Genomic DNA, 14,189 nt, shown 5'->3' with positions numbered 1-14,189 from the left:
AGAATCTGAAGTATAAGTGGCACTAGGCAAAGTGGCAAAGTACCTTTCTCTGAAGGTGTTAAATGATGTGTATTATACAGCCAGTTTTTTTTGCTCTAAGGTGAACAAAGATGATTTACCTTATACAGCTAAATATCATCTGCATTTCTTTTTTTTTAAATTACCATTTCAAAGAATAACTGGCGTTTTATGTCAGATTACCTATAACTGTTTACGGTTTAGACAGTCATTACAAATCACCAATTATATTTTGATTGATTTCACATATTGTTGTCTTTGTTGTCTATTTTTACGTTTATCCAAAAATCGCCACGTCTCAACATATAATTGAAAAATATCAAATTTAAATTACATACATGGTTTGATACAGTTCAAATCCAGTATCTTTTTCTTGCAATAATTTCTGATATAATCACAGTACAAAAACAACCACAACACAATGCTAACAAAAACTAATCACACGTCTCTGAACCTGTTATACTGTTCGGTTGGTATGAAAAAATAATCATTTTGTAGTATTAAATAACTAGTAACTTATTTAGTAATAAGTAATTTAATGAAAGCTTTTGCTAATTAATATTTTCAGTATAAGTAAATGAAAGTCAAATATTACTAGAACTAAAATCTTGTAACGACTGCATTTTAGTTGATTTTTGTTAATTAATACAGTAGTCCAAAGTGTAAAGAGTGTGGATTTCCTTTTTTTCTTTTCTTTTTTTAGTAAGAAGCGCCGAAATTCACTTGTAACATTGATTTTTAGCCATTAGTCGGCCACTCTGTCGGCACTTCCAAGTTGTGGCTCGAATTGTTAATCCTTTTAGACGAACCTCCCCGTTTTTTCTCCTTATTGTGTTAAGTAATTATTTAAAAACAATTTAATGTATTGTTTTTTTTTGGGGAATATAAAATAGAGATTTACTTTTTTTAATGAATTCAAATTAGACTTAAAACATACTGCTTAATAATTAATATACACAGAATTTGTTAATGCTTTTATTATATATAAATATATATTCAGGTTTCGTAATGTATGTTATTATTTTATATTTTAGTCAATATAATTTAATCTTTATTTTACAAGTATCTAATTCTACAGCTCTAAATTATCAAACTTTCTTGATATACGGTAAGAGAAAATATTGCATTCTTGAAATTTCCTTTATGGTATTTTCGTATTATTGTCAGTATACTACCATTAATTTGCTTAATTTATTTAAGACTACTGGTAATCTCTTAAAAATTGGATCATCTATTTCAGTTATCATAGTTTATCTAGTGCAATCTTTAGACCAGATTTGGGGAAAAAGTTATAACAGAAAATTAGAACAAGTGATTTTAAAAAATATATAATTGTCTTTTCACTTAAAACTTTTAAAATTCGCACGGTTTTTGATTAAATTAAATAAATTTCTAACTTTAAAAAATAGTCCTTAGCAATTCAGTAAGAATTAGAAATTATAATTTAGAATTAGCCCTCTCCGGCAGGAGATCCGATAGGAATTTCGTAAAATATCACTTCAAAATAATAAATAAAGCATATTCTACTGATCGTAAGCGTAATAAATTTTATTGATAAGTCACTTGATCTGTTTCCTAGATCTGGTACTAGTTAAATCTAGGAACGATTTCCCTGACGTATGGTAAAATAATTACTTCCCGGAGGAGAATCAACTTTCACTCATATTCTTTTGCAGTATAGCCTGTAATCTGAAATTATCTCTAAAAACAATAACATTTAATAAATATTAACAAAAATACATTTATCGGTACTAGCAAATTTAAATTAAAAAATCATTCAATTTAAAATTAACATATGTTAATCCAACATATGTTTTTAATTAATATGTTAAACTAATAATAAATATATTAATCACAATAATAAGTGCTAATAATATGGAGTATTTTTATTAATTATAACAATATAATAATGACTTCTGCAAATTAGTATGGGTGGAATAAAAGTGATTTAGGGTTGTTTTTTTTTATTTTTTTTTTTAGAAATATCTAATCTACATCCAAGCTATATGATTAGGATCGTTCTTTTCATGAATTAAGTTGTTCAAAGTAAGTCTTTGAAGATCCGTTCTAATAATTCGTAAGTTGATGAGTAGGTGTATGTTGTTCAAAAACAAGTCTTGTACAGTTTCAGAAGATGAAACCCTCTGAAACTTAAAAAAAGGGAGCAAAGCTGCTAAATTAAAGTGAAAAAAAATTGTAAAAAACCTATACAATGTTGAATTTTATTACTTTAAAGATGTAATTTGAAATAAATTGAAGTCAATAAAATCGGTTTCCATCCAATCCTGGAAAACATAATTTAAATATTTGCATTTTATTCAGCAAGACTTTGATTTAGTAAATGATCGTATTTTGCTGCATATTTCTTGACTCAAAAAAGAAGTAAATATCAACTAATCTAACTACGATAATAAAGGAAAAAAGGTCAATTTTTCAAGATCAAGACTGTTTCTTATAATATTTCAATACATTCAGTATAGGTTATTATTTCGTTGTGACTTTTAAAGTAACTGAAAAATTAAAAAAAAAATTCAGTATGTTTAAAAATGTTCACGCCCACTTTATGGATATATCTCTAAAATTTAGTCGGTAATATGGTGCGCTTAACTTACAAAAAATTATTTTTTCCCAATAATTTTTTTTAAATTCCATAGTTTAAAGTTAAAAAAAAAAAGTAGTATTTCATGTGAAAACTAGTGTTTTTTTGTTTTTTTTTTGGGGGGAAAAAGAAATAAAAAATACAAAACAGAATCAAAACACATAGTTTACATACAACACACAGTTTAGAGATATTAAATTTGAAAAAAATTTCACTTCGTAAATTGTTAGAATAATTAACGTATTACCAAAGAAGAGGGTATAACTTACTTATCTCCGCTCCCCCCCAAATTTAAAACAATATAGCAGTAACTTTCGTAAACGATACTCACATCTTTTCAATAAACGAAGTCCCTGCAGCTGAATCTACTGATAAATAATCTTTATTACATTTAAACTAAAAAAAAAAAAAAAAAAAAAATTAAAAATCATAGTCAATTTGACGCAAAATTTTAAAATTTATCTTCGCTTCTTAAACGATAATCTAAATTTTCACTCCAAACCAAATACTTCAAACCAGTTTAGGCATCCAATTGTACTTATCATATAACGGATATTTGCCCTGAAGTAGGTCCCATACACGACTATGTCCATCTCCATTTTCTTGTATTCGTAGATGAACTGAAAAATATTAATAGTTTCTATTTCATTTAGATTCGTTATTTTTTTCAGCTTCTCTTCAGTTTTGGTCACTTCTACTGAAATTCAGTTTACTCGCCTTATCACTTCCTAATTTTTCATTTTTTCTGTTGATTTAATCTTCTCCAATTTCCCCATATTCAAATTTTAAGGACCTTTCTTTTTCTTTTTCTGCTTTTCTTAGTGTCCGTGTTCCATATCCGTACGGATATACACTTCAAACGTAACGCTACATAAGACGTTTTTTCAACTCTTGTAAAAAACGTACTCTTGTAAAACTCTTGTAACGTACTCTTGTAAAACTCTTGTAAAAGACTCCATCTTACTATATATAAACTGTTCCTTTCTGGGATGATAAAGAAATTCAGTTGTATAAGTTACTGAGGATTTACAGTCGAAAGTCCTTCGAATAGTGACCGCGGTATAAAAAACTTAAAATCATTCAAATATTTGCAGAGATTATTTATTTTAACAGCCAATGAAAAAATATCAAAATTTAACGGTAATTACGAGAAAAAGCTAAGCTAAACGAAATTATTAAACATATTAAGGAATATAAAGTCTATAAATACATTAAAATTTAACGATTAAACAAATTATTTTATCTATTATTATATCAATATTAATTATTTCTCTTAGGGTTTTTCTTTTTATTAAAAATTCAAACTCATCACCTTTGTATAAACAACCTAATAGTAACAATTCATATTAATTTGAGGAGAATTTGATAGAAATTATAAAAAATCCCTTTCGGCACGCCTGAAGGCAGAATTAGATTTCATCGGAGCTAAGTAGGGAATAAAAAAGATTTCCACCTTAATGTTAAGAAAAACTTCAAATTTACTCAATACGACAATGGTTTCACTTGTTTAGCAGACGGCAAGCCCCATCTTCTTACAATTCCAGAAAACGTTTGGTCATCCCTTGCCGTAAGGGTTGTGATATCAAACATTGTTTCACCCGAAGGTTTCAGATAATGTTTAAAGGATTAACGACCACTTTAAACCGATTCGATACTGTGCTTATTAAGGGAGGTATGACTTTTTTGTCATAGAAACCCCATTTTTTCTACTCTCTGGACCAATGGTTGGTGATATCAAAAACGTTTACTTAGATAAGTTTTAGGCCCTTATCTAAAGAATAGTAGGAACCTTAAAACCTTTTCCCATCACAATGCTCCGCGCTTCTTAGCGCTCCGCAAAAATATGTTGGTATCTGATTGCTTCCCTTCATAGTCTTATGCTACCCTCTTGTGAAAAAAATTTCAAAAAATTACAGTATATTAACGAGATTTAACAGATTCTGACAAAAAAAAACCTTACGATTGGATATTTTTTATGCCTGTAACAACAAAAAAATTGAAACCGTACAAAAATTACGATAATTTAATTGCAGAATTTTTTTGCGCATTTCTACCGCGTTTTTTATTAGCGAAATTTTTTTTTTTTATTTGTGTTTATGAAACATAGTTTGCCGATTAAAAAAAAAATACTTTCAAGCAAATCGGTTGAAAGTTGGGCAAAATATGATGAAAAACCCGTGTCATAAATCACAGATTAATTAGCATATCAGTTTCGAGATATTTTTATAATTATTTATTTTTTCTTAGCGTTACATATAATGTAAAATTTATTTTTAAAATTATAATACTTCCTAAGAGCATTTAAAAAAAGTTTTTTACAACAGAGTATTGCTGTTACACGCCGCGGGGGGGGGGGGCAATAGAGTTCATGAAACGCATAATAATTACCCCAGTAATTACAAGCTATTCGGTACAAACAACAGGTATTTTTTATGTTACTATGTATATAAAATCGTAATATATATTATATATATATATAATATATAAAATAAGAAATAACGAGCGCGCACTAGTTTTTACACCAACACATAAATCGCTATATGGTAGATTCCCCAAAAAAACAAAAGAATGAAATAGATGACAAGTAATAAATAACCTAAACAAATAAAATGAAGTAATAAATTTATAAATAAAAAGCACTTACCCCTAGTTGGTGATATTTTGGCGTGTGTGATACACGAGAAAACATCCGTCTATACAGAGTGGTACCTCACAAGCCACACACCTCCAGACTGATCTTACGCGAATCCCGTTTGCCGAGCACACAACGCATTGTCTAAAACTGTTTGTTCCCTCACGTTTAGGAAAATGTCTTGCTTCACAACTTTCAAGACGTAACAATTCACGATTTCTTACATAAGATCCTCGTGCAGAAAATCTCGTAGGAGATGATGAAACAAGCCCTTTCAAAACCTCATTTCGAAACCATCTGAAGGATTGGTTCTTCTCCATCTTATTGACTGACTTGTAAGCCGTATAAGCATTGACAAGGAGCATATTAAAAATGTGGAAAAAAAGTTTTTTCGTCCATTTTGTCATGCGCCTATGTAAGTAATAGCTTGAAGACAGACGATCAGATAGATCAACAGCCCCCATGTAATTATTGTAATCTACAATCATTACAGGTCTCACGACATTTTCTGTACCGCGAATTGTTACGCTGTATTTACCCTCTTCAGCAGGCCCATGAATAGAAGACAGAAGGTTACCATTCGCTTGTCATTGAATAGAATACAAGATATTCCATCCAGTGTCGTACGACAGGCTAACCGGTGTCCGGTCAAACCTAATTGTTTACGTCTGTTTCGTGTGAATTCAGCTGGCATTCCAGCACGATTGGATCGAGCTGTTCCACAAGCTAGAATTCCCACATCTTTCAGTCGTCGATATAATTGCAGGGATGAAAAAAAATTGTCCATATACAAATGATATCCACAATTTTCATAACCTGCAATTAGATTGATAACTGTACGTTCAGTAATCGTTTCGTTTACATTTAGTTCCTCTCGTTGTCTCCCGAGATATACACTCATATCGAATGTGTACCCAGAATTACCGCAAAGTCTGTAAACCTTTATCCCAAAGCGCTTTCGTTTACTAGGTATATACTGCCGAAACAAGACTCTACCCTTGTAGGCGCATAAAACCTCATCAACTACGATTTGTTGTCGTGGATTACAGAGTTCACGAGATTTCTGACGTGCAATTTCAAATATTTCGCGTACTCTCCAGAGATGGTCATAGTTACCAGTTTGCATTTCTGATTCTATTGGTGGATCTTGGTTAATGAAGTGTAAATACTTCAAAATATGAAGAAAGACAGTTCTCGGTAATGTATTCCCAAACCAAGCGATATGGGAAACCTCGTCAGTTGACCAGTATTCTTGTAAAGTGTGTCTTACAGTATGACCCATTTCCAGGATGATTGCAAAGAAACGTTTCATCTGGTCAAGACTAGCGTCACCTTGAATTCTGTCCTTAGGTAATGGTCTATCAGGTCTACGGCTTTGAAAATACAAATTAGTTTGTGATATTACTTTTTCAAGGATAGCCCCAAAAAACATCATAAATACGGCAAACCGCGTCTGCCCATGAATACGAGGATCAGGAATATATTCAGGCACATTCTGTAAATTCCTACGACGCTTCTTAGGCTGACCTCTCTTACGAGGAGCGGATTTAGCCAAAAAGTCGGGATTCTTTACAAATGCACCTGGTTCCGGACCCGTAAAAGGCAAACTGTTTAGTGTGTCATATTTACACCTATCAGTACAAACTAACCAGGGATTTCCAAGAACCGGCAGACGACCTTCCAACTCGTAACCTTCGTCATCATGTAACTGTTTCGTCATTTTGGGCCCGGTCAGTTGGATTTTCTTGTAACTCCGCCGTGTCAAGTTCCTCATCTTGGAGAGGAAACTCAACAGCTGGTTGCATTTCAACATCCAACTGCACTGGAGAACGATAATGGATTTCATGAAATATATTACCGTTTCCTTCAGCATGTGGATGTAGAACTGAACCGGCTACATTTATTTTCTGTTCCGTGTCAGTATCACTAATCGAATGACCTGATCATCATCGTCGCTACTAAAATTCAGGAGATGCGGTTCCGAAAAATCGATACCCCTAATTTCAGTATTTTTGATGTCGTCCAAGCCCTCAAGGTCGTCACTGTCATTTTCGTCATAATCTGAAAGTCCTTCGTCAAGAGCAAACCTAATCTGTTCGTCATTCATTGTCTCGATAATAAAAAAAATTACGGCAAATAAAAAAAAAATCACAAATTTAAAAAAAAACGCCCAATATGTGAAAAAAAATCGCACTGAATAAAAAAAACCCGATGTAATTTTGAAAAAAATAATGAAATAATATATTACCAACGGAACGCCGGTATGCGATAGTAAGTTACTTACTGCAGTTGTACGCATGTAATACATTTGCGTGCACTCTTACTCACACAATAAACTAACATATGTTAGTATAAATGAAAGAGATTCAGAAACTACGTTTTATAAAAATCCCCACCACTTAAAAGGCTATTCAGATTGACAAAAAACCATTTTTACTGTATACTGTTATTCATTACGAATCGGCATGTGTTTCATTGATGCCGATATCTTTTGTCAGAAAAGATTTACTAGGCCTCAAATAAAAGTGACATATTTATGACGACAAATTTCTTTTTCTTTTGTGTGTGCCGTATAACGTAATTTATTATGTGTTTCAATACATCGTTATGTTGCTAATATAATAAGCTAGTTTTGTAAATAATAAATAAATCGGTAACCCTCATAGCAATTATAATACACTAGTCACACACACACACACAAGCACATTTCTGAGAAAAAAAAGTCATATTCTTTCTTGTCCAAATGAAACATTTTACTTCGTATAACCATAGTTCAAATTGTATAATAAAACTGATTCCTTTGTGAATATAAAAAAATAACCGACTTAGATCCCATATAAAATGATTTTGTAACAGCGTTTTAAAACTGTCACCGCACAGAGCCACTTTACTGGCTTCCTGATCTGAAAAGGTTTTAAACGAAAACGATATTTTGCTTAATAAGAAAGTTATAGCGATATTATTTTTTTCCGAAAAAGGCCCCCCATTTCCAGCCCCATGGTCATATTTTGGCCGTTAACAAACTCGACTGAAATTTTGGGACGAGTTATTTTTAAGGAACAATTTGAAAGTGATTGGCGTAAAATTACGGTAGTTATGTGTCCATAAGAAAATGAAATAAATATATATATATATATATATATATATATATATATATATATATATATATATGTATGTATATATAACATTTTGAGCTGACAGTGGTTTTGAGGTCTGGGGGACGTGAAACGCGAAGATATGTCGAAATTTTCCGGAAATCGAATCATGGTACCCATTACAATAAGGTAGCTTTCTTATGAAATCTATCAAAAAACCTACTTACTATTCCATTGACAGAAAATTGTAGATGAATGGTATAAAAAGGGAGAATAAAACTTTATAATTTATAATTGGAAGAGGTTTTAGGAGATTCTGTAGAGCAGAAATGGCTATAAGAGATTTACAAATACTAAATAAAGTTTGTAAAATCTGTTGTATTTTTTTCCAGTGTCTGGTATTGATCCTGTGTCTCTTATAGTAAATAGAGGAATAGTTTGATGTTTTATTCATAATGGTTTTTTTTTTGTGTCTATATACTGTTTGCGTAGCTCATAACTGCAACACATATAAAGCACTTAAGGTGCAAGAGACACTAATAATACTTACTTTCCCAGAAACTACTAATGTTCATTATGCTAGTCAGTAGCATACGTTAGCGAACGTTAGGCATTTTTAGAAGTGCTTGTTACTCATGTCAAGTTGCTTACAACCCTTAAGGTTATGACACTTATTATACATACGTAATTTACGATGAACTTAATTCATTATCAATAAGCTTTTCCAGTTTTAAAACTTATGAATAAACTTTGTTAAAAAAGGCCCATTTTTTTTAATAGTTTGTTTCAGTAACCGTTAATTCTTTATATGTTGTTAAAATGATTAATACGTTTAAGATTATTTAGTTAACGTAATTTTGTTATTTATCTAATTTTACTGTAAATCTGATTTAAAAATTAACTGATATTACTGGGTATTAATTCTTTGTAGGTTTCTTTGTATGGCCCATATTCTTATCGATGCAAAATATAAATATATAATTAAGTACAGGATGCTTGGTGGTGATTTTTACGCAACTTAAAGTTTTATTTTTATTTAAAGGATTAGAATAATGGATTGATAGTCAATATAAAAAAATTGATTTTTTTATTTTTACTAACTTTCTAAGAAAGCAACTAAAACATGTATTAAATAATGTGTTTTTGTCTCAAAATAAATAACTGGAGAAGTACATGCGGTCATGGAAAACAACCACGAGACATTCGAAATATTTCTTTGTCGATTTATTATTTCGTTTAATCTTGATTATAATACTCTGTAGTAGGATATTATAGTAAAAAGTAACTCGATTTATTGCAAAAAAAAGAGTGAAGACTACAAAATAAAAATTACTTTTCAATATAATTTTCCCGTTTAGGTGTTATTTTGTGTTAACATTATAATTTTACATTAAAAAACAATAATAATAATAAATATTTCAAAGATATCACCAATGTTATGTTAATGTAATAGTAAAAACCCGTTTCAGGAAATGCAGCAGCAACTATGAGATTCTCCTGATGATTATCTACAGCCGAAAACCACCTCCTGGCTGCTGACCATTGAGCAGCCTTGTGTGTCCCTACCCCAGCCTCTAGCCATCCACCGAAGGTGAGTCAGCCTCAAAAGATAATAAATAATAAATGTTAAATGCTAAATAAATTTAACCGTGTTATACAAAATAAAAATTCCCTTAAATTAAACAATTTTAATTGAAAACTTGATAATTAATTTTTGCGATTTATTTAAATTAATATATATTTATCGAGGGTAAAACGTTTTTTGTAATTCTCTAATTTTTATGCACGTGTTTAGCAAGTTGAATTTAAAATAATTGTCACGCTAGCTATTATGGCGTATAATTTTATTTAATTATTAAGTTAATAGTAAAATATTATTAAGTACAATATTTAATTTTACCGTAAACACATTATTATTATTATTATTATTATTATTATTATTATTATTATTATATCAGAACACGTTTATAGTGCACATTTGCTTTTTAATCTATTTTATAATTAGAAATATTCAGTTTATCATAAACAATTTTGATATCTTTTCCAAAAAAAATTATTTATCATTCATTAAATTATATTAATTTTAAACTACACGCTTTATTTTGGTCCTAAACACAAGTTTATGTACTAAAAAATTTCTCTTGATTATTCTTTTTTTTTTAAAGTTGTGTTAACACTTTAATTAATTAATTAGTAGCACACATTCTGCAGCAATAAATTGGACTATGTATATCGATATAGTTTTATTTTAATTGTTTCCTTTTTTTCTTTTATTTGTGTAATGAAATCATTTGATTTCTCTTGCCATCTTGTTAATTTTTCGAATTCCGTGGTAATTTAGTAAATTTATAGAAATTCTTAATATCTGTAAACATTTTTCTTTAACAAATTTTATTAAAAAATATGAATTTTATTTTTGAATTTTCCTAATCAAAAGACTTTTACGTCTTTATCTTGCACACATTTTCACACTACCATTAAATTTGACTCCAGTTCGTCTTTTGTGATAGGTGTCCATAAATCGAATGGTTGTAGGTGATCTAATACGAAACAAAGTCATTTCCAAAAAAGTGTAACCATTCTAAAATGTAATAGTACTCCACTTTCCAGGCTTACTAAGGAAAGCTAACAATGAAATAATCTCTAGTTGGCTTCTCCACTGATCTGTATTTACTTTTATTTTTTCACCTCCGAGACCACCGTTAGATATTGCTTCAGGGGATGAGATGAATGATTTTTAGTGAAAATCAGATGAGTTATTTGTGTGAAAATGCCATGCCTGACTGAGATTCGAACCCGGGATCTCCGGATGAAATGCCGAGACACTACCACTCGCGCCACGGAGGCCGGCCGATTTTACCATACTAAATTTATTAAGACAGGTGATATTCAACCCTAAGAAGTGAATACATTCATCCTGTTCACCTCTGGAACTGTTTGCATAATGAACATCAGTACTCTTAGTAAAATCACTCTAATTAGTTCCACTAGTATTTCAGACGTTTATTTGCGTCAAACTCATAATGTGACAGATAATGTAAAGGAAAAAATTAATGCGATTTCTGCAAGAAAAGATATACCTATCTTCAATCATTAGAGGAAAAGTTAAACTTATTAAGTAATAAACGTAATAAAGTTGTCAATTTCTATAAAATTTCTTCTACGTTAATTCTGCTCATTAATTATTGACAGACTTAAAAAATAAATGTGTTTTGTGTTAGGGCATTATTTTCTTAGCACCAAGTCTGTCCCGTTATTATTTTTAACCGAATTGAAGACTACTTTTCATCCTACTCAATATTAATAGATAACTAATTTTTTATGAAGGACTCAATTTAAGGCAATCAGCCTTATATTAGGCTAATTTACATCACCCCTTCTATTTCACTAGCATAATAATAATAATAAATTTATTATTTCTCTACATCTTTGATCATCTGAGCAATCTACTACTTCATCTAATGACGGAGAAAACCAGTCAGAATGAGATTCACAAAATTAAATTTTGAAATTTATTTATTACCCGAGTAAAATATTTATATTTTTTTCGTATTACAGATATCTGGTTAAGATCAAATAAATATTTAAGTTATACGTATAGTTATGTACGTGTAATAATGTATAATCGTTATTGATGAGAACATATCCGCGTACATTAGTTTAAAAGTTGGAAATGTTATAAATGAAAAACTGAAAATTCTCTTGAATTAGCAAAATGAAATAAAGATTTTCCTTAGATATACATTTTTTCTTAAATTCAGTAATTATAAGCGACAGCCGCACGAATTTTTTCACTTCCTAAACTTCAAATATTATCTAAACTTTATATTCCGTGTTTTAAAAGTATTGTTGCTATAAAATTGAAAATTCTATTCGCGTTTGATTTAAATGTTAAATGTATTTGTTTAACTTATTTTAAGTCAAGTTAAACTCTGAAAGTAAATTATCCAATTTTAAAAGTGCGTACGCGCGAAATAGGTTACAAGTTAAATTTAATTGTTTAATTTAAATAGATAGAAGTGTTGATACAAAAAAAGTTTTCTTTAACTAAGAGAAAAGCAGTCACGACACAATCGCTCGAGTGGTATCGATTTTATTTAGAGTATTCTAGAGGGGGTGTTGATGGTGAAGGGCGTACTAGCAGATATCTCAAGGTCTGCTGTAATGAAGTGGTGTGGTGGGGACAGATTTATATGGACCATTTCAGTAACGAACTGTACTATTTAAAGGGAAAACGCTTCTGTTAGGGGGGGGGGGGGGAATTAGGAAAGAAAAAGCTACATTTCTTCTTCCTTGCTGAGTAATTAGTTTAAATAACTTTCTGACAGAAAAGTCAGCAGAATATATTAAATGAGTTACAGTTTTTTCTCTTACTTCACGTTTACTCTAATATCGGGAGACCTAACGACGCAAAGTCGTTAGTATATGTTTAAGTTATGTTTAGCGCGTTTTTCTGCGTTATATTTTTTGTCATTTAATATCATTATGAAAAATTTCCGCTACATAAATCATTTAAAATGATGTAATTATCCAATTTCTGTATAATTAATCACCGAAAAATATTAATGCAGCAACATTTACATCAGATAACTTTCAAGCGTTCCCTACATAAATAATTATTATATATTATTTTAGGAGTTCAGAGCACAGTGGAAATTCGTCCCTTTATAGTAAAAATAATGACACACTTCTTGCAAGGAAAAAACAGCGGTTTCGTTTGATTATTAGTTTTGAAAATAAGTAAGCTTTGAACAAACTAAACGATTTTCAAATTTTACAGAATATATAGTTTTACTGTAAGCATTATTAGGACCTTATAACCAATAATGAACGCCAAGAATTACAATAGTTTTTCTGTTTATCCAACTGATTTTATTAAATTTATATCGTATCATGACCTGTACAACGGCCTGAGTAATGGATTCCTACCAATTATTTGAAAGTAATCGAAAATATAATAATTGCAGGAATCCAGAAAGGGATAAAAAGGAGAACCTTTTTGTAAGGTATAGGTCCGTTTAACAATCGTCCTTTGTTATACTGCCCGCTAACACACAATGAACACCTGTTGTACGGTGAGAAGAGACCAGATTTGAAATTCATAGGAACAAAAACCTGGTCAACTGTTCTCACGCTTCGACTTGGGTCGGGTCCGGTAGGTAAAAAGACTAGAAGTATAATTAGTCAGGGTAAGACCAGCTATAAAAGAGTTCTATTAGAACCAGTCTGCAAGGCGTTACGGCGTCGGTCCCGCAAGGGCAGTTCTGCGAGGAGTTCAGCTATGAGAGGCTGCGAGTTGTGCGGAGTTGTGTGGGTTTAATGAAGTTCTGCGAACCAGTTCGGCGACACGTTACGACGACGGTCCAGCGAGGAGAGTCACATGTGTGAGTCTGAGAGACGAGGTTGCGTGACGTCAGTTCAGAAAGGAGAGTCCTGAATCCAGCTCGATACGAGTAAGATGAAGCCACGAGTAATTCCAGTAAACCAGACATACTATCAGTGAGTTACAGTAAAACTATAGGTGTATAAATGTAAGAAATAATGCAATAAATTTCATTAATAAAGTGTTAGGGTAGGTAGCAAAGGTATTTACAAGTGAACTTTATACGTTTGTTTGTTTATATAAGACTAGTGGTCAGAAAGGGTTAAGACTAGCGGTTTCCTTTGCTAATGGGTCTAGGTTTTTATTTATCTACCTGGAATAAATTCCGAACGATTATTTATTTTGAACTCTGTCTTGTGTGTAATCTATATTTATTATTTATTAATGACATTTATCACTATTGGATGTGTATTATCTTGATTGTTATTCTTTGTTGATTACGCTCGGTTTTTATGTCATACT

General features: G+C 30.8%; 1 protein-coding gene across 1 annotated transcript in view; it reads left to right on the top strand.

The window, feature by feature from the left end:
- The window catches only part of Shab (potassium voltage-gated channel shaker cognate b), a 506,172-nt gene that overhangs the window by 19,097 nt on the left and 472,886 nt on the right, over window positions 1-14,189 (top strand). The window contains exon 2 of the mRNA XM_075368331.1: window positions 9,814-9,935. The gene's annotated coding sequence lies outside the window, so the exon portion shown is untranslated. The remainder of the gene's footprint in view (window positions 1-9,813; window positions 9,936-14,189) is intronic.

This window comes from Lycorma delicatula, chromosome 6 (genome assembly GCF_047948215.1).
Source record: "Lycorma delicatula isolate Av1 chromosome 6, ASM4794821v1, whole genome shotgun sequence".
In the NCBI taxonomy this organism is placed as follows: Eukaryota; Metazoa; Arthropoda; class Insecta; order Hemiptera; family Fulgoridae; genus Lycorma; species Lycorma delicatula.
Note: the sequence above shows the minus strand (reverse complement) of the source record. Positions and strands in the feature narration are given on the sequence as shown.